At 40.9% G+C, this 21978-nt stretch overlaps 1 protein-coding gene across 3 annotated transcripts in view; it reads right to left on the minus strand.

The window, feature by feature from the left end:
• The window catches only part of LOC134336931 (membrane-associated phosphatidylinositol transfer protein 3-like), a 661054-nt gene that overhangs the window by 618070 nt on the left and 21006 nt on the right, over window positions 1-21978 (minus strand). The window contains exon 2 of one of the 3 annotated variants that reach the window (XM_063031601.1): window positions 79-95. The exons of the other annotated variants lie outside the window; for them this stretch is intronic. The gene's annotated coding sequence lies outside the window, so the exon portion shown is untranslated. The remainder of the gene's footprint in view (window positions 1-78; window positions 96-21978) is intronic. 3 annotated transcript variants of the gene reach the window in all.

Here is a 21978-nt window from a genome sequence, read left to right on the forward strand (position 1 = left end):
AAGAAGATAACAATTATACAGTCAAATCCAACAAGATGGAACAAACTAAAAAGAATCATTAAAACCATTAGCCCTTACTTTAAACTTCCCTTCATCTTCAGCAAAAAAAAACGATTTGAGAACACAATTTAGAGATCTAGGAAGAAGCAACTCATATTACAAATCTAATAATTTAATAAATGAAGATTTTACAAAAGCTATTCCCATTCTTTTAAAACAACAATCACTGTGTTACAAATACTTTATATACCTGGGAAAATTTTGTGCCCTAGAAGGACATTTTGTTTGGCTATGCAAAGTTCTGTATTTTATTACAAATCTCATTCCCATTATCTTCAAGCATGTGGACTCATTAACATCTATAATATTGTAGCAGCTGGGAGAAATAACCACACACTATGGTTAAAAATACCCATTGTTAATTGTTGCAGCTGCACTAGCACATTTCCACAGAGCCTGCATGATAGACCTGTTTAAATAAGCTTTATCCTTCAGTGTAGAGCATACAATAGAGTCTCAACAAACAATAGATGTAAACAACACATCATTTTAATGCTGCAAAATTTGCATCAATATGCTCAGCAAATACTTCCTGCTGCTACAGAAGGAAACCAAAAACTTTTCCATCCCAGACTTTTGCACAAAACATAGGCCACAGGAAAACAAAAAGAAAGTGTTGGCTTCGTGACAACTTGCCACCTCTTCCATCATTCATTTCACTCATTCTCTGCCCAAACCTTCAAACGGGATGGATTGAAAAGCAATTTTCCTCCACAGCATTATTCAAAAGAAACTCCATCAGCTGATGGACCTGTAGGGATAAATATCAGGTACTGGTTTTCTGGTTATTTGACACCATGGCACAATTATTACAAGGAAAGCAAGTGTGATCCTTGTAACAGGCCTGGAATATAATTGAGAAAATAGATGGCAACCAGATTATACAGCAGGATCCCACAAAAATTACATTTTGACAAAGATCACATTCAATACGTATGACAATTCTGATCTTGATTTCTTTTACATTTTTTTCTAAATGACCTTGGCAAAGCACATTAGCTTAGAAGTTGTAGAATACCACAAGGTTCATTAGAGAGTTGCTTCAGAACACATCACTGGCAATGTGTTTCGGGTTTGCTGTTGCATCTTTCAGTAGCATATGAAACCCAATTTACACCATGCAGAGGAAAATTTGCCTTTCGGGACTTGAGAAGGGGTGGAATTCAGAGTGGTGAGAATATTCTTAGCAACAGTACAAGAAAGACAAAGATAAACTCCTGCGTGTGGTCTGTATCCTTGAATTCCCTTGTCTGTTCATGTGCCTGTCTAAATGTCTCTCAAAAATGTTGCTATTGATTCTGCTTCTAGTTCTCCCACTGGTGGCACACGCCCCATGTAAAAATAGACTTGCCATGCAAACCTCCTTTAAATGTTTCACCCACCTCACCTTAAAACTCTGCCTTCTAGTGTGTGACATTTTCAAACCAAAGAAAGACTATCGACCCGAAGGATTCCTCTCATATGGCAAGCAAGAGTCTCTAAGGTGCCAGATAAAGGGTAGAACTAACATCCTCTTTTAAAATAGCACAGAGCCAGTGCAAAAACAAAAAAGGGCCAAGTTTTAGATTATGAGAACACTCAGTCCTCTTTTATTGTCATTTAGAAATGCATACATGCATTAAGAAATGATACAATGTTTCTATAGAGTGATATCACAGAAAACAGGACAAACCAAAGACTAACACGGACAGCAAACAACAGGAATTCTGCAGATGCTGGAAATTCAAGCAACATACATCAAAGTTGCTGGTGAACGCAGCAGGCCAAGCAACATCTATAGGAAGAGGCGCAGTCGACATTTCAGGCCGAGACCCTTCGTCAGGACAGTTAGTCCTGACGAAGGGTCTCGGCCTGAAACGTCGACTGCGCCTCTTCCTATAGATGCTGCTTGACTAACACTGACAGAACCACTTAATTAAAACATATAGTTACAGCAGTGCAAAGCAATACCATATTTCATGAAGAACAAACCATGGGCACGGTAAAAAATGTCTCAAAAGGCCCCAAGTCGATCGACTCCCGAGTCCCCAACAGCAGGCGGCAAAAGGGAGAAACTCCCTGCCATAAACCTCCAGGCACCGCCAACTTGCCGATGCCTTGGAAACAGCCGACCACGGCCGACACTGAATCCATCCGCCCGAAAACTTCGAGCTTCCAACCAGCCTCTCTGATACAGCCTCCCGAACGCCATCCTCTGCCGAGCACCTTCGACCTCGCCCCCGGCCGCTGAAACACGCAAAGCCGAGGATTTTGGGGCCTTCTGCTCCGGAGATTCCAGTTACCACACAGTAGCAGCGGCAGCGAAGCGAGCATTTCAGAAGTTTTCCAGATGTTCCTCCGTACTCTCACGTATGTCTCCACTGAATCAGGATTGTGCACGGTCCCCTACTTGAACGATAACAGACATCACCACCGAAGTCGCCGTGCGCGTTGCCGTCACGCCGCCATCTTCTCCTCCTCCATCTTCTGCAGACACTTTCTGCACTGTAACTGTTCTCTGTACTTCAGAGTTTCTACCAAGATCCTTGACCTGAAATCCTGTTTCTTACTCTCCATAGGAGCAGGTTTGGTGTTTCATTAAACACAAAATAAGGCTTTCAAAAGCAGTTATTTGTCAGATATTACATTCTTACTAGGCCAAAATGAGAGAAGAAGGGGGAAAATATTGGCACAGAATTTGCTGATCTGCATGTACAAGCTGATGACATTATATCCAGGGGATAACCTTTAGTGTAATCATACAGTATATACAAATTCTGAACTTCCTTGCTAATACCCAAAAAGCACATTTTGAGACATTGCACTGCCAAATGTCAGAGTGCAGTAGGGAGAACTCTTTCAGATTCTCTGCCAGGTTAAACATGCAATCCTATCCATAATCCGCTGATTTCAACAGGAACTCTGGGGCTGCCGAGAAACAATGAGAATGCACTCCGAAGATTGGGACTGATCTTGTTGGAAAAATACAGTTAGATAGATCTTTACACAGTAGGGGAATTAAAGGTTATGGGGAAAAGGCAGGTAGATGAAGCTGAGTTTACGGACAGATCAGCCAAGATCTTATTGAATGGCGGGGCAGGCGCGATGGGCCGGATGGCCTACTCCTGCTCCTATTTCCTATGTTCTTATGTTCTTTATGCTGGCACAAGCCAGCTGCCCATAGCTTGGCTCGGGGTCACCTTGTCTGAATTTTAGCTAATTTTCACATTCAAAAGATTTTGTTTAATAAAGCTTTTACATTTTCAAGTGTTTCTCAAATTCCTGATGGTTGGCAGAACTGGTGCCTGGAATTGGGTCTGCAGTGGAAGGAAGACCTGTCATTGTTCAGACATTGTGGCAAGAGTCTGGATACTTCTGACCAGCAAGGTGGACCTTGCACTTCTGGAGTACACAGGTCCAAGTGTAGGGTAACTGGATCCATACTTGCGAGCTACTGATTCATGCCAACAAAATTTCAGGTTCTTCAGATAATTTGTTCACACAAGTACTTGATCTTCAGATAATTTGCTTTTGTGACTTTCCTGGAAATGTTTGCAGAACCATGCCAATATTTTTTCGCCTTGGATTTATCTCTGTACAGTTTGTATTATTTAATTCCAGGACCTGTATGAATATCTTGCAGTACTGACAAGTATTGTTTCTCTAACATCTTTCATATACATTGGCAGAGCTCCTAATTCCTGTCTGAACTTGCAGTACTGATCAATATATACTGTAGGGATTAGTTTCCATTTGTTTATCTATGATCGCTAAAGCTGCTCTTTTGACAGCATGAATCTGACGTGCTCTTTGTTACAACAACTTGCGTTTGGACAGTAGCCTACTGTATCATCATGGTATTTTGGTTTCCTATAGTTTCTCTTATTGGATAATGCAATCCCATTAAAATCTTCATTTGTATTTCCCTAAATACATACTGCAATACTCTCCTTTGGAGCTTTTTTCATTTTCTGATTTCTAATGTCCTGTTCTGGATGATAAAAAATCACTACTGAAACTTGACATAGTCAAACTTCCCAATGCAGGATTGTATTTAGGCTAGCCACCTGATGAAGGGTCTCAGCCTGAAATGTCAACTGTTTACTGTTTTCCATAGATGAGCCAGACCTGCTTAGTTCCTCCAGCATTTAGTGTGAGTTGCTTTGGATTTCCAACGTCTGCAGATTTTCTCTTGTTTGTGATACTTCTGCTGGACAATTGCACTCTTTGCCTTTGAGTCAGAATACTGTGGCTTCAAGTCCGTGGCGGCAAGCTTAGCACAAAATATCTAGAAGGACGTCTTGGTGCAGCACTGAGAGAGTGTTGGTTTTTTTGGCTGAGGTCATAAGTGGAGGACCCATCTGCAATTTTGGGTCCCCTCTTATCAAAATAGAGTTATGGGAAGTATACCTGATATCTTGGCTAATGATTTTTTAAAATTCTGAAACACAATGACAATCCAGTGTTGGGTTTATTCTGGCCTTGCTTCACACTGTTGATTGAGAGAACTGAATGTGGCACTTTCTGCACCGGAACAGTTGCAAAACTTTAAAGTACTTAATTGGCTGTAAAGCCTTTTTTAATGTATTGTTCATTATTGACAAACATCAATCTCCACACTCCAATTCTTCCCATCAGGTAAGATTGGAAAGTGTAACCAATGGGTTTTATTGCACCCTGCCTTTTTTGAGAGAAACTTTGAAAATAAATGGAATGAGACCAGTAAGACAAACACAAAGTGCTGGAGGAACTCAGTAGGTCAAGCAGCATTTATGGACAGGACTAAACAGTCAATGTTTTGAGCTGATTGCCTTCTTCATGACTGGAAAGGAAGAGTGAAGAAGCCAAAATAAGAAGGTGGAGGGAAGGGATTGAGTACAAACTGGCCAATGATTGGTGAAATCAGGTAAGCGGGGAAGGCCCATGTCCATAACAGAGAATAAAGATCTCTCAATTCACTTAGAATGTCTGGAACTATTTGCTTCATTTTAAGGCATCACAGTTTCTGGCAATTAGCACTCAAATAAGTTAACATCCTAACAATTCGTGTTTTTTAATGAATATTAAAATTTTACTGCCTTTTGGGATCTGATTTAAAATGAATTTGTTATTAATATTCAAATGGGCATGTACCCTGTGCATCTTTTTCACTGGTAATCTAGCCAGTTGGTTATAGATGAGTGTGGTATTAGATTCCTGCCTTTCAAAATTTCCATAGTTTGTTACTTTGAAAGTCTATGAGTAGATCAAACTTTGATTTCACACAAAGACTTGGTTTGTTAGGTAGCAGAAGCACCATCTCAGGCACAACACAATGCATGCAAGTATTTGTGCACATGCCAAACTCAACTTTCACTCAGGAGTCCTACCACATGGTACATTTGCTTTAAAAAGATAATACAATCTCAAGTACGGCATATCAGCATTAATGTGGTGGGTTTGACCTGGCTTACTTATTGGCAGAGATTCTCAGAGCCTCTTCCAGCTCTCCATTTTCATGATGAATTTGGGGCTTAAAAATCATAGGTTCATCAACACAAATACAGTTCAAAGTAAATTTATTTTCAAAGTTCATATGCATCACCATATTCTACCTTGGGATTCATTTTCTTGCAGGTATTTACAGTAGAACAAAGAATAGAGTCAATGAAATCCTAGAGGATTTGAAGGTTAAGACAAGATGGGTGAATGAACCATTTCACAACCTCTCTTTTATTATATGCAAGGCAATACAAAATACAAGGAGCTAAAAGGCCCCAATGGTTTGCTTAGGTTGCCATTAAAAATAATGGGATTAAAAAGCAGCGGAAAACAAATCTGGGGAAACAAACACGGGTTTTATTACAATCTGCACTGAATGCAAAACAAAATGCACGTAAACGACAGAAGTCTGCCCTTCAAAATTGCATGTTCAGTTTTGTCTCTGCAAATGGGGAAGGATACTGAAGCTCCGGGGTGCAGACAACCTGGCCTTAGCATACCAAGAAATACTGTAGTTGTAGAGAAAACATGCTGGGAGCTTTACAAACTAAATGAAGAAGATAGATTATTAGGATGGCCAGAGTTTGGGCTTGAACTTAACCTGTGGGTGGATGTAAAAACGATTAATAATAACAGAAACACAAAGGAAATAGCACATTTAGAGTTACTGACCAAATTCCTGAGATAGAGAAACATGGTTGATTTAACAACAAACTAGTGTTCAGATTACAATCACAAACACAAGAGATTCTGCAGTTGCTGGAAATCCAGAGTAACACATGCATCAATCTTGATGAAGGGTCTCGGATCAAAACATTCACTGTTTATTCCTTTCCTGCCTGACATGCCTAGTTCCTCCAGCATTTTGTATGTGTTCATATCAAAATGCAGCACATCAACCAGGACCAGAAATCAACAGACAACTTCCTACACTTGTCATAAATCAGTTCTTCCATATAGAAGTATAGTAAATACTTGGAGACACTACATACGAAGTGCTGTTAAAGATGCCTCTAGTTTCGCTATTTGCATGAAACCATTCCTTCTGTTTCTTAGACTGAAATCGAATCTGCCTACTTCATATTTTCAGTCACTTTACATCCTGATGCATATACCACCCTTCCCCTCCATAAGCTTCCCATATTCTGTGACTTTCATAATGGCCCATCACTTCACAGCCATGCAAAAGATATGAGGCCTTAACAGTCGAAAAAGCAAATAACCAGATCCACTAAGAACTATTTTCCAAGGCAGCATCTATGTCACAGTTTTCAAATTTTATTATCAAAGTACATACACGTCATCATATACAACCCTGAGGTTCTTTTTCTTGTGGGCATACATAGTAAATCTATAGAATAGTAAGTATAAAAGGAACAATGAAAGATCAACCAGAGTGCAGAAGAAAATAAACTGTGCAAATGCAAATATAAATAAATAACAATAAATTACGAGAATATGAGATAGAGCCCTTAAAAGGGAGATCATTCACTGTGGAATATTTCAATGATGGGGCAAGTGAATGTAGTTATCCCCTTTCATTCAAGAGCCTGATGGTTGAGGTGTAGTAAACCTTGAACGTGGTGGTGCCGAGCCCTGAGGCTCTTGTACCTTCTTCCTGATGGCAGCAGCAAGAAGTGAGCATGACCTGACCTATTAAGAAATAGATTTATGCACATGTATCAGTGGTATCATATACAGGTTGCATCTTTCACAGGTAGATTGGTGAGGATGTTGTCCAGTAGGCTTATCCTTCATTGTTTCACACACTTAGCTGTCTCATATTTAATCTGGCCACTGCATCCTTCAGGACTCATCTAGCATAAACCCCAACCTCATGAGGTGTAGAATCTAGTGAATACTGCCAATCACCAAAAGGAAGGAATAAAACTCCCAGGAAAATTTCACTACCCAGTAATTTGAATAAACATTTGCCTGACTTGCAGATTGCCATCTGTTTGATCATCACTAAACTCTGCACATTTTCATTAATGCTTGACAGAGTTGGCTTCATTCTTTTGCCCACATCAACAGTCTTGGGCCCCATATCTCAGAAAGGATGTGTTGTCAATGGAAAGAGTCCATACGAGGCTCATGAGGATGCTACTGGGAATGAAGGGGTTAACATATGAGGAACTTTTGGCAGCTCTGGGTCTGGAATTCAGAAGAATTGAAACCTATCAAAAGTTGAAAGAACTAGATAGGGTGGATATGGAGAGGATGTTTCCCATGGTGGGGATATCCAGAACTAGAGGGCACAACCTCAAAATAGAGGGACGACCTTTTAGAACAGAGATAAGGAGGAATTTTTTTAGCTAGAGAACAATGAATCTGTGGAATGCTCTGCCACAGACTGTGGTGGAGGCTGAGTCCATGTGTATATTTAAGGTGGAAGTTTATAGTTTTCTGATCGGTCAGGGCATCAAAGGATATGGTGAGAGGGCAGGTGTATGGGGTTGAGTGGAATCCAAGAACAGCCATGATGGAGATTTCCATGGGGAGAAGGCAGGGGAGTGGGGATGACTGGAAGAATTGGATCAACCCATGATTGAATGATGGAGCAGACTCAATGACCCGAATGGCCTACTTCTGCTCCTATATCTTATGGACTAATGGATGAATGGCCTAATTCTGCTATGTCTTATGGTCATAAGTGTTTTACAATCATTCTCCAAAAGGAGATTTTTTTCCTTAAAAAAACTCTTACAAGCAATTGCAGATGGTGATAAAATAATAGTTAAGTAACAGCCCTCTGGAACTTCCAACGAATGGACGGTCGCAAGGCTGTGGGACTGGATGGCATCCCAGGGCGGGTACTCAGGAAGTATGCGACACAACTGGCAAGTGTGTTTACAGGCATTTTTAATCTCTCCCTCTCCCAGTGTAGAGTGTCCTCCTGCTTCAAAATATCCACCATTGTTCTTGTACCTAAAAGGACCATGGTAACATGTCCGAACAACTGACGTCCTGTCACACTCACCTCAATAATAAGCAAATGCTTTGAGAGGCTGGTCAAGGATTACATCTGCAACTTGCTACCACCCACAATGGACACCCTACAATTCACCTACCGACACAACCGATTGACAGATGACACAACAGCCACAGCTCTATACACCATCCTTACACATCTGTGGAAGAGTGATGCTTATCTGAGAATGCTGTTCAGCATTCAAAACCATAATTTCATCGAGGCTTGACAAGAAGCTCAGAGACCTTGGCCTTCACCGTCTTGTGTAGCTGGATCCTGGACTTCCTGTCGGATCGCCAGCAGGTGGTAAGAGTGGGCTCCCTCACCTCTTCCCCTCAACACAGGTGCTCCTCAGGGCTGTGTACTAAACCCCCTCCTTTACTCTTTGTATACTCATGACTGTGTCACCACCCACAGCTCCAATCTCCTAATTAAATTTGCTGACGACACTACAATGATTGGCCTAATCTCAAATAATAACGAGGCAGCCTACATAGAAGAAGTCATCACCCTGACACAGCAGTGTCAAGAAAACAACCTCTCCCTCAATGTCACAAAAACAAAGGTTATGGACTACAGGAGGAATGGAAACAGGCTCGCCCCTATTAACATCAATGGATCTGGGGTTGAGAGGGTGAACAGCTTTAAGTTCCTCGGTATAAACATCACCGAAGATCTCATGTGGTCTGTACATACTGGCTGAGTCGTGAAAAAGGCACAACAGTGCCTACTTCGCCTCATACGTTTGAAGAAGTTTGGTGTGGATCACCAAATCCTAAGAACTTTCTACAGCTCCCCGCAGTATACCGCTTTGGATGCTGTTGATGCTGGGATGACCTAGCAGAAGAAAGCCACAATGGTTAGGCCTCTGGTTTAGAAGGGAAGGCAGGGAGAAGCTGTAGTGATAGGGGATTCAGACAAGAGGTTCAGTGGACAAGACCAAGATTCCCAGATAGTGTGTTCACTCTCAGGTTCCAGAATTGGGGACATCTGGGATCATGTCCATAGCATTTTTAAGTGGGAGGGTGTTCACCTGGTGGAGAATTTCACCTGGTCCCTCAACACCAGCTCCATAGCAAAGAAAGCCCAGCAGCGTCTCTACTTTCTGCGAAGGCTGAGAAAAGTCCATCTTCTACCCCCCATCCTCACCACATTCTACAGAGGTTGTATTGAGAGCATCCTGAGCAGCTGCACCACTGCCTGGTTCAGAAATTGTACCGAGTCGCAAGACGCTGCAGCGGATAGTGAGGTCAGCTGAGAAGATCATCAGGGTCTCTCTTCCCACCATCACAGACGTTTATACCACACGCTGCATCCGTAAAGCAAACAGCATTATGAAGGACCCCACGCACCCCTCATACAAACTCTTCTCCCTCCTGCCATCTGGCAAAAGACACCGAAGCATTCGGGCTCTCACGACCAGACTATGTAATAGTTTCCTCCCACAATCCATCAGACTCCTCAATACCCAGAGCCTAGCTTGACACCAACCTACTGCCCTCTACTGTGCCTACTGCCTTGTTTATTATTTATTGTAATACACTGTTTTGTGCACCTTATGCAGACCTGGATAGGTTTGTAGTCTAGTGTAGTTTTTGTGTTTTTTCTTACGTGGTTCAGTGTAGTTTTTGTATTGTTTCATGTAGCACCATAGTCCTGGAAAACGTTGTCTCATTTTTACTGTGTACTGTACCAGCAGTTATGGTTGAAATGACAATAAAAAGTGACTTGACTTGACTTGAGCAGCCTGAGGTCGTGGTCCACGCCAGTACTAGTGACATGGGTAGGAAAGGTCATGTGATCCTACAAAGTGAGTTCAGGAAGTAAAGGACATCCCAGGTTGTGATCTCAGGATTGCTACACATACCACATGCTAGTCAGGCCAGAAGTAAGAAGATAGTACAGTTGAACCTGTGGCTAAAGGAGTGGTGCAGGAGGGAGGTCTTCAGATGTTTGGATCACTGGGCTCTCCTCCATGGAAGGTGGAACCTGTACAGATGGGTTGGTTTGCACCTGAACAGGAGGGGGATCAATTGTGAAAAAGTTTGCTCATGCTGCGGGGGGTGGGGAGGGGTTAAACTAGAGTTGCATGGGGGTGGAAAACACAGCAACAGAGCCTAAAATGAAGCCGTTGTGAGGAAAGATGTGGTTAAGCCCACACATAAAGTCAGGTTGAGCACGCTGGGACTGATGTTCTGAGTTGTGTAAGTCAGGTTGAGCATGCTGGGACTGATGTTCTGAGTTGTGTATGCTTCAATACAAGGAGTATTTTATAGGAGAGGCCGTACAGCATGGATCAGCAGGTGGAATTGTGACAATGTAGTCACTAGTGAGACTTGGTTGCAAGAGGGGCAGGACTGGCAGCTCAATGTTCTGGGGTTCTGTCGTTTTAGACATAATAAAGCAGGAGGGATGAAAGTGGGAGGGGTGGGATTACAAGTCAGACAAAATGTTACAGCAGTGCTCAGACAGGACAAGCTGGAGAGTTTGTCTACTGCGGCTATATAGGTGGAACTGTGGAATAACAAAAGGAATGAACAGGTTAATGGGATTCTATTACAGACCACCATCAGTCAGTGGAACTTAAGAGGAGAAAATTTCTAGAGAAATCACAGACTGTTGCAAGAAACACAAGGTTGTGATAGTAGGTGATTTTAGAAACATAGAAACATAGAAAACCTATAGCACAATACAGGCCATTTGGCCCACAAAGCTGTGCTGAGCATATCTCCTCTGTACCTACTTCCAAGCACCTTAAAACTGTGCCCTCTCGTGCTAGCCATTTCAGCCCTGGGAAAAAGCCTCTGACTATCCACACGATCAATGCCTCTCATCTTACACACATCTATCAGGTCACCTCTCATCCTTCGTCACTCCAAGGAGAAAAAGCTGAGTTCACTCAACCTATTCTCATAAGGCATGCTCCCCAATCCAGGCAACATCCTTATAAATCTCCTCTGCACCCTTTCTATGGTTTCCACATCCTTCCTATAGTGAGGCGACCAGAAATGAGCACAGTACTCCAAGTGGGGTCTAACCAGGGTCCTAGATAGCCGTAACATTACCTCCTGGCTCCTAAACTCAATCGCACGATTGATGAAGGCCAATGCACCATATGCTTTCTTAACCACAGAATCAACCTGCGCAGCAGCTTTAAGTTTCCAAATATTGACTGGGACTCCAATACTGCAAAAGGACTAGATGGGATGGAGTTTGTTCAGTGTGTTCTGGAAAGTTCTTTAATCAATATGTAGAATTCCCAACTAGAGACAGTGCGATATTAGATATCCTAATTTTAAAAAGGAGACAGGGCAGATGATAGAAGTTTGTGCAGCGGAAACACTTTGGATCTAGTGATCATAATACTGTTAGTTTCAAGGTAATTTTGGAGAAGAATAGGTCTGGTCATAGATTTGAGATTCTAAATTGGAGAGAGGTCAATTTTGGTGGTATCAGAAAGGATCTGGAAAGTGTGGATTGGTACAGGTTTTCTGGCAAAGGTGTACTTGGTAAGTGGGAGGCCTTCAAAAGTGAAATTTTGAGTGTAGTTTGTATGTTCCTGTCAGAATAAAAAGGCAAAAATAACAAGTTTAGGGAACCTTGGTTTTTGAGAAACAATAAGGCTCTGGTTAAGGAAAACAAGGAGGTGCGTAGCAGGAAGGAACAAACGAGGTACTTGAGTATAAGAAATGCAAGAGAACACTTCAGAAGCCAATCAGAAAGGCTAAAAGAAGGCATGAGAATGCTCTTGCTGACAAGGTGACGGAGAATCCCAAGGGCTTCTACATATATGCAGTATTGTGCAAAAGTCTTAGGCACACACATAATAGCTACCTCCAGTCCATCGCTGTAGGCAAACTCATTGCTCAAGTGATAAAACTCCAGTGATTTGTGATGCATTGATGTTACACACCAGTGCCAATAGAAGTTTGTGGTGACTTTAAATTATTTGAAGTTTGTGATGCTTGGTCATTTATCAGCTGAATTCTGCCATTAACAATTTCAATGAGTCTATGCCATGGATTCCTTTTGACCTTGCCCATCTGTTTGGGAGGCAGATGATTCATCATCCACACTGCAGCAGCTACAACAGAGAATAATACACACATTAAATTTCGAGTCAGGCTGCTGAACTATCCATACCATGTTCCTTTGTGAAGACTTCATCTGCTTCAAGCGGTACAATAGCAGGAAACACAATTATCCCATGAGAACCATCCTACCCAACATATACCAAAACTCACATTTCAAAGCAGAGATGAAAGCATTCAGTCCTTCATTTGCACAATGGTTTTCACAAACCAAGACACTTTAACGCATTTCATAATAAATAAAGTCTTTATATGTACTCATGTTGTTTTTTTTAATGAAGAGATACATATACACATGTGGCAGCATCTTTTACAGAGTTATGAGAAAATTCTAACTTCAACGTCCATTCTTTCTACCTACTACCATCCTCAGATTGAATGTCAGTTCTCAAAGCCACATGTGCTCCTTGAAATACAACATTAACACAAAAGCGTGGCAATGGCAGTCACATTGCAGTTTACCAGTTGATCCACTCACTAAGAGAAATGCACACAGTTCAGTCAAAGCAAGTCAAATCAAGGTCACTACTTTGTTTAAAACAAAAACATTGATTTGTTCTTAACACTAAATACGATTCAATCTTAAACTGCTATTGTTTGTATTATCAAAGTGTTGTGTGTTAATTTGGTGCTCAAAGAAAAAAATTTCAAATCGTGAAGGGAATAACCCCTGCATTATTCCCTGATCAATTCCAACATCATTTATTCCCAAATTTCAATGCAATGCAACAGTGTAAAAGCTCCGTATGTTCCCCTTTAATGACCCACAAGATCTTTAAAAGGCAGTTTTAAGGATCCATTCATCACAACATAAGAAGAATGCTTTGTTCCGTTCTCCTGTTTATCAGAACAGTCCTCAAGTTCCAATGGCAGAGACAAAGTTTTCTAGAATCCAGATCATAACAATACTCTGTTCTCAAACTCAATTACTTCTATCAAAAGTTTTCACTGTGGTAGCTAAAGTGTCTTAATGGAAGATTAATGTGAAAGTTACGCTAATTGAGTAGCCAGGATGGTTCAGATAGATAGATATTTTATTGATCCTTATTGATCCTAAAGGAAATTACAGTTTTACAGTAGCATTACAAGTGCACAGATATACAAATATTAGAAGAGAATTAAGAATAAAAATAAATTACCTTAAAAATAAGATGTACAAGATTTACAAAATTTCCAAGTTCACACTGATAAAATAGTAATGCAAGTATTACTGTAATATTATACAAAATGGGTTCACATTCACACTGTCTAGATAAGAAGTGATGGTAGTATTGCACAGAGTGTGGTTATCAGAGCTAAACAGAGCTTAATAACATTCTAACAGGAGGGGGTCCTCACTTCCCCAGCTATAGGTTGACTCATTATAGAGCCTAATGGCCGAGGGCAAGACCTCATACAGCGCTTTTTGGAGCAGCAGAGTTGTCTTAGTCTATTACTAAAGTTGCTCCTCTGTTCAGCCAATGTGGCATGCAGAGGGTGAGAAACATTGTACAGAATTGCCAGCATTTTCCATTGGGTCATTTGTTCTACCACAGCCTCCAGTGTGTTCAGTTTGACTCCTATAACAGAGCCAGCCTTTCCAATCAGTTTATTGATCCTGTTGGCATCACCTGTGTTGATGCTATTGCCCCAGCACACCACCGCATAGAAGATTGTACTGGCAACAACAGACTGGTAGAACATATGAAGGAGAGGCCTGCATACTCCAAAGGACCTCAGTCTCCTCAGGAGGTAGAGGCGACTCCGACCCTTCTTGTACACAGCCTGTGTTGAGCGTCCACTCAAGTCTGTCATCCAGATGCACCCCCATGTCCTCACCATCAATAGTAACAGACAGCAGTGCAAGCTTGGTCTTCCTAAAGTCCATCACTATCTCCTTTGTCTGACTGATGCTGAGCTGCAGATGATTCAGCTTGCACCATTTGACAAAGTCCTCCACTAGGGCCCTGTATTCATCCTTCCATCCTCTCTTTATACATCCAACTATTGCCGAGTAGTCAAAGAATTCCTGCAGATGACATGACTCAGTGTTGTATCTAAAGTCTGAGGTATACAAGATAAACAGGAAGGGAGCCAATGGAGTCCCCTGAGGGCTGGTGATCATAGCATAACTTGCTGCTTAAGTTGCAAACTAATGTCAAATAGTGGGCTATCATGATCATTCCAGCATTATCTCCATCGAAAACACTGCAATAATTATGTATTTTCACTGACGATGTTTGTGTGCACAGTAGTACATGATGTTCACATACCTCCATTGGTTAACACCGTATCATGTGGTCTCTGGGTTCAAAGCTAAATTTAAGGACATGGCATTTGCTTTCATTTAAATTCTGAAGAATGGTCTCTACCTGAAACATCCAAGTGTTTATTCAATTCCTTTCTTTCTTTTTCCAACATTTTTATTGATTTCTATATAGAAAAATACACAGTCCAAGAGAATACATATTATAAAACAAAAGAAAAAATATAATAATACCAGAGACAGTATATTGAATCACATTAGCGAACTCCTTACTCTATATTCATGTAGATTAGATTAATTTGTATATTAGAGTATAAACAACCTTATTTTAAAAAAATCTACACCCACTACCAAAGTCGAAGCTGTTTGGGAAAAAAAAGAAAAATAACTTATCAGATAATAAAATATGCTATTAACCAACTTCTATACTTTAACGAGAAGTCAAAGATTATGAAAATAATTTTAAAAAGGCCCCTACAAATTTTGAAAATCTTGGTTAGATTCAGAAATTGAACAGCAAATCTTTTCTAAATTTAGGCATGCCATAACATCCCGTAACCACTGAGCATGATTAGGCGGAACGGCATCCTTCCATTTAAACAAAAACGCCCTTCTAGCCGTAAGAGAGATAAAAGCCAGAATGTGCAAATCAGATGTCTTCAAAATGATATCTTTCCTTCCAATAATACCAAAGAGGGCAGTCAAAGGATTAGGCTTAAAATTTACTTAAAGAGTACTGAAAAAGTTTGGAATACTTCCTTCCAATATTTTCCAAGAATTTATATATATATATATAAATTATCCATTTAATGAGCAACAAAACTTAAGAGTACATCATGTCAGTGATCAAGAAGTTAAAATGCTGCAGTTAAATACAACAATTTGACTTCAAATACTTCAGCAAGTCACCAATGGCAAAAGTACCAAATTGCAGTTTTTTTTTAAATCTTTATTGATCGTTAACCCGGGTGCTTGCAGTGGATTTTGAAAGACTACACCTAACTTGGATTGTGTATTTAATATTTCAATAGTATTGCAAATATATTGTTTGATTGTGCATTCTGTTTGTTTAAATAATTCACTGTGGGTTATATGTAAAAGTACGTGAATGACATAGGTCATCACACCATCAGATCATCAGTGTGCGTCTCACTAGAAGTAAAGAACCAAGTAGACACACATCTCCCTGCTCTGTGTTTTTCTCTGGACTGGTTTTACATTGTGGAGTTACAAAACATAATAGTGGCAGGGAAGATATTTTAACAAAACCTGAGATGACTACCTACCTGTTGCAGCACATGTCTCTTCGGGAAAAGAAAAGAGAAGTTAGACTTTTTTTTCAAAAAACACAGAACATGTCTCATTGGAGATAAAAACAAAACATTCAAGTGCTTTTTTAAAAAAAAGCACAGCAAGACTAAGTTTAAAAAAAGTACAGGACTTCTTTTTCCTCTGGAAGGTCAGGAAGATATTAGAGTTAAAAAAAGACAGAAAATGCATGATATTATGGGCTCATAAACAGTGTGTGATAATAATAAATATAAAAATCAGAAATGGCTGGCTACATTGGTGAGATAGACTCAATCGATTGCACAGGAGATAACTGGTATATGTATACTCAGCGAATTAAGTAGTATTTGAAAAAAATGAAAAAGCCAATGAGAAGTGACTGCCAGTTCTGCTGAGTGCAATAGAGGGAAAAGCATACAGCTTACTTCAAAGTTTGACTTCTCCAGCCAAACCAGCCGAAATGAGCATTGCTGATATTGTGAAAGTAATGCAAGAACATTTAGAACTGTAACCATTGTTGATTGCAAGAATGCTTTAGGTATCATTAGTGGAATCAAAAGGAAGGGGAGTCCATGTCAGCTTACGCAGCTGAATTGAAGAAATTGTCTGAGCATTGTCAGTTCAGAGATGAACTTAACAAGACCACAAGATATAGGAGCAGAAGTAGGCCAATTGGCTTATCAAGTCTGCTCTGCCATTCAGTCATCGGCTGATCCAATTTTGCCAGTCATCCCCACTCCCCTGCCTCCTCCCCACACCTTTTGATGCCCTGGCTAATCAAGAACTTAATCGATCTCTGCCATAAATGCACCAAATGGCCTCCGCAGTTGCTCGTGGCAACAAATTCCACAGATTTACCACCCTTTGACTAAAGTAATTTCTCCGCATCTCTGTTCTAAATGGACGTCTTTCAATCCTGAAGTCATGCCCTCTTGTCCCCAACCATGGGAAGTAACTTTGCCATATCTAATCTGTTCAGGCCTTTTAACATACGGAATGTTTCGATGAGATCCCCTCTCATTCTCCTGAACTCCAAGGAATACAGTCCAACGATGCACTGAGAGATCGTATAATTTGTGGAATCTTACAAAAAAGCATTCAAAAACATCTCCTAACTGAAACACAACTCATATCGAAAAAAGCAGTTGAAATTGCTGTATCAATGGAAGCAGCAGACAGAGACGCAATTGAGTTGTAGTCAGGAATGAAAATGAATGTGAACAAAACTGCAACATTTAAGCAAAAACCAGCCTGGCCAAGCAAACTGTGTTACCATTGTGGAAGGGCTCACATACACCAGACCAACGCATTTTAAAAGCGAAACTTGCAGAAAATGCAACAAAATAGGACATATACATAGTATGATGGCCAGACAAAAATAAATGGACTGCACAGGAAAGAGAAACAGCTAAAAAGTGAAATTACAATGTCAAAAAGAGCACTGATCTGCATAATGTGATGAAAAATCTGACAACGATGAGAATGACAGGACTAGAAAGCCTTGAGATTTACTAAGTGAAAACTAACAATAGACAAGAAATATGGCCTAAACCAGAAGTGAATAACAAATTAATTAAAATGGAATGGGACACCGGTTTGGCTGTTTCAGTCATTACACAAAATATGAGTTTGAATGGCATTTCAAAGACACTGAACTGAAGCCTGCAGATATCCAACTAAGATCTTATACTGGGTAAAAAAATTATTCCCAGCAGAGCAGGCAGAATCTATGGAAAAGAGTAAACAGTCGATGTTTCAGGCCAAGACCCTTCATCAGGACTGATCTCAGCCTGAAACGTTGGCTGTTTACTCTTTTCCAAAGATGCTGCCTGACCTACTGAGTTCCTCCAGCACTTTGTGTGTGTTGCCAGTACCGACAGTAGATCAATACCCTCTGCTCAGGACAGAGAATATCTTTGCAAACCTTTCTGGAGGAAAAAAACTTCAGAAAAGCAGACTTAGCTGAGGCCCACCTACAGATGGAGAGGTAAGATTATGGGTTCGGAGCATGACGCAACATGTGTGAATTCTTAAATCGTGCTTCACTTTCTGCCAAGCTTGGATAATGTGGTCCAACACTTGGACTCATTACTACAGATGGGGAAGAAATGGCAACGGACAAAGCAGTGTGAGGTGGCTTTCAAATAGGTTAAGGAAATGGTGTCAACCGACACTGCACTCACTCCATATCGTCCAGTGAAGCTTCCCTCTGACTCCTGGCCTTATGTATATATGCAATCATGTTACATGTTAGGAGTGATGAAAGTGAACACACCACAGCCTTTACATCATTTTCCCTTACCACTGCAGAGAAAATCGTGCACAGCTTGACAGAGAGAGGCCTCGAGCCTGATTTGGCCTGTAAATCATTTCAGCCAGTACTTGTATGGGAGTGAGTTAACCCTCATTACTGATCATCAACCACTGGTGACCATTTTCAATCCACAGAAAGGTTGTTCCGCTAACAGCAGCAGCACAAATGTAGAGATGGGCTTTATTTCTTGGAGGATACAATTACAAGATCGAATTCAAGAGCGCAACTAATTATGGAAATGCTGATGGATTGTCCTGTTTACCTGTGGAAAAGAAAATACCTGAAAAATTTACAAAAGAGGACACTCCCCTTGACCTATTATGTCCAATACTAGTCAGAGTGCCATCCACTGCTCGGGACGTCAACACGTCCAGAAGAAAGGTGTCCACAGCTGTCAGAATACCCTCTTGCAGTCCCAGGTTCACCTCCTACAACCACTACGGAGGAGATTCCAGAGCCTGAGATTCTTTCACACCCACAAGTCTCTCCTGCCAAGCAGAGTGACCAAAACACACGCCCCCTCCCCAGTCAGAAAAAACATTATCCCACAAGAGTAAGAAATCGCCCACAGTGATTGAATTGTTAGACCTGACTGAGATGATGTATAATTTACTAAGCTGTGTAAATATGTATATATATGACTAGAGAGTAATGTGTTACATATTTGAGTTGAAGTGCATTCTATATCGAGTTCGAGGTTCTAGCAATGAAGGGAGATGTGATATTCAAGTAACATTTGAGTAATATTACAAATATATTTTGATTAATTATTCATTGTTTAATTCATTATGGGTTATATGTAAAAGTATGTGAATGGCATATGTCATCATGCCACCATGTCATAAGTGTGCGCCTTGCCAGAAATAACGGACGAAGTAGACCCACATCTTCCAGCTCTGTGTTTCCCTGCTGAAGAGTCAAGGCCCAAAATGCCGACTGTACTCTGTTCCATAGTTGCTGCCTGGCCTGCTGAGTTCCTCCAGTATTTTGTGTGTGTGCTTGGATTTCCAGCATCTGCAGATTTTCTCTTGTTTTTGTTTTATTCTTTCAATTAGTTTTATGTTGTGGAGTTACAAAGCATAACACCGTGTGGGTTTAAATGCTCCCAGAGAAGTCAGTCTGTCTGCCCGTCATGCTGTTTACAAAGCATTCAATTTTTACGCCACTGCAATAACTGTTTTTTTCCTCCCAACAAATAATAATGCAATGTGGCTAAATCACTGTAACCTTCTAATCTTTAATACTCATTTGGTGTCTGCACATTGTTTAAAAAGTTATTGTGCAATTGAATACAATTTGACTTAAAAAACAGAATGTATATGAAAACTTCAAACATACAGTAATTAGCTTTTATCCTTTGAGAAATGAAGATTTTGATCTAAGTACAAAAGCTTGTTAAATAAAAATCACCTATTATAAGCACAAACAAACACTTATTTCCTGATTTACCCCAGACACTGCAACCTTAGTGCATAAATAGTTGTTGAAAATATGGGAGGTAAAAAAAATTATGAAACTACTCAGTCAATCCTTCAGCATCTATGGAGAGAGAAACAATTAACACAGCAGGTCAATGACCTTTAATTTGCTGCAAAAAATATGACTATTTCCTTTCCCTCTTCTCATAGATGGCTAACCTGATGAATATTTCCGGAACCTTCTATTTTCAGGTCTTCGACCTTCTACTGTTCTGTCTTTGTATCTTCTTGCTCATTGAATCTCTATAAAAGCATTTTTCCTGAAGTGCAGCGTTCAGCTTTAAATAAAAGTCATGTACTGAAGAGAAAGCATTCTTTTCAACAATACCAGAAAGGCTCAGAATGTTCTGTAATGCTTGTAAAGAATGAAACTCCATTTACCCAAAGGTAAAATAGTGCAGATGCTGGAAACCTGAGGAGAAGCACAGAAGCAGTGCATTGGAAGTTGGAGAATTCAGTGTTTGTGCCACCACCCAAGCAGAATACAGGGCACTGTTCCTCAATTCAAGTTTAATTTTCATTCAACCATGCATGATACAGCCAAACGAGAATATTAGTAAAAATACTATGACACGGAATATGTACGTATATAGACCAGGCCACCCCCACCCCCCCACCCCCCCACCGCCAGCCCACTGAATTCATCTGGCAACTGGTCCCGACACCTGCTAGGTGACTTAGAGGCCCAGTCCACACATTTACAGGTACATTTAGAATATTGGTAAAAACACAAATATATACGTATGTAGTCCAGACCTCTCAGTCCAACTAAAATCTTCAGTCAACCACATCTGTGCTATGCCATCCCAAGTATAGCACGAAAGCTCGGACGCCTCTCCCCCGGCAGCTGAAAAGCAAGCGACCCTGTGGATTGAGGTCTGAGTCCATTAAGTGCCACCAGAAATCTGCAGTCAGCCACAACAGAGCTTGTCTTCTTCCGAGTGGAACCCTGGGAGGGCATCACCGATTCCATGTGCACACCGTGCCACACTGCCCCTGGTGAGGCGCAATGGCTTCGTCTCCTTGTTCCGGAAGCTGCAAACAGGCAATACCAAGGCTTCAGGCCTGGTCTTCATTACAACTACAGCCAGGGAGCTTCCCCTGCCGTCCACTCCTGCTCTCATCCAATAAATCAGTGAATCAAGCTTGCGGCGTACCAGATTAACAACGTCCAAATGGGTCTTGCAATCACAAGAAAAGCGACCACAACGCCACTTGTTCTTCGACTGTAAGCCTCCATCGACTCAGAGAGCAGCACATTGCACAGCTCCTTCATTATCTCCGCCAGCGAGCAACTTGCCGATGGTGTAGACCTGCAGTCCTTTGAGTTCTTAATGTATAGCAAGATCTTACAGTCATTGGAAATACGTTGAAGTAGAGTGACAGCACCTTTTGTTAACACCGTTGATGCCGCCATGATCAGTTGTGCCTCACCTTCATGATGGACGTGGCCAAGGATAGATATGTGGGATGTTGGAACGAGGACAAGATTTGAAATAGTTAATAATCAGAAGTTCCAAACGTCATAGCTGCCCAACATGTTGAGTTCCACCAGATTTTCGCGTCTTGCTCCATGTTCCAACATCAGCAGTCTCAAGTCTATTTTGCTACAGTAAATCTGATACCTTCAAAATTGTTGGGATTCATTGCAAATAACTGAGGCCCCAGCACTGATCCCTGTGCCAATGCAAAAATGTCACATTTACCCTCGTCACAGGCTTGGAAATATCTATGGAGAGGAATAAACAGTTGGCGTTTCGGGTCGATACCCTGCATAATCACGTTTCACGCCCCAGCTGCTCATGAAGGGCCTTGACCCAAACTGACGACTGTTTATTTCTCTCCATAGATGCTGCCTTAACTGTTGAGATCCCCCAGCAATTTGTGCATGTTATTCAGGATTTTCAGCATCCGCAGAATCTCTTGTGTTTACCATTTATCCTAATAGTATTTTCTATTAGTCAGTCAATATACCACACCAACACACCAAACTCATCCACTGGCAATCATAAACCTTGCTGGATGGTGGAACACTGGATAATACACGATTATTATTGACGTCAACTTTA

This window comes from Mobula hypostoma, chromosome 23 (assembly GCF_963921235.1).
Source record: "Mobula hypostoma chromosome 23, sMobHyp1.1, whole genome shotgun sequence".
Lineage (NCBI taxonomy): Eukaryota > Metazoa > Chordata > Chondrichthyes > Myliobatiformes > Myliobatidae > Mobula > Mobula hypostoma.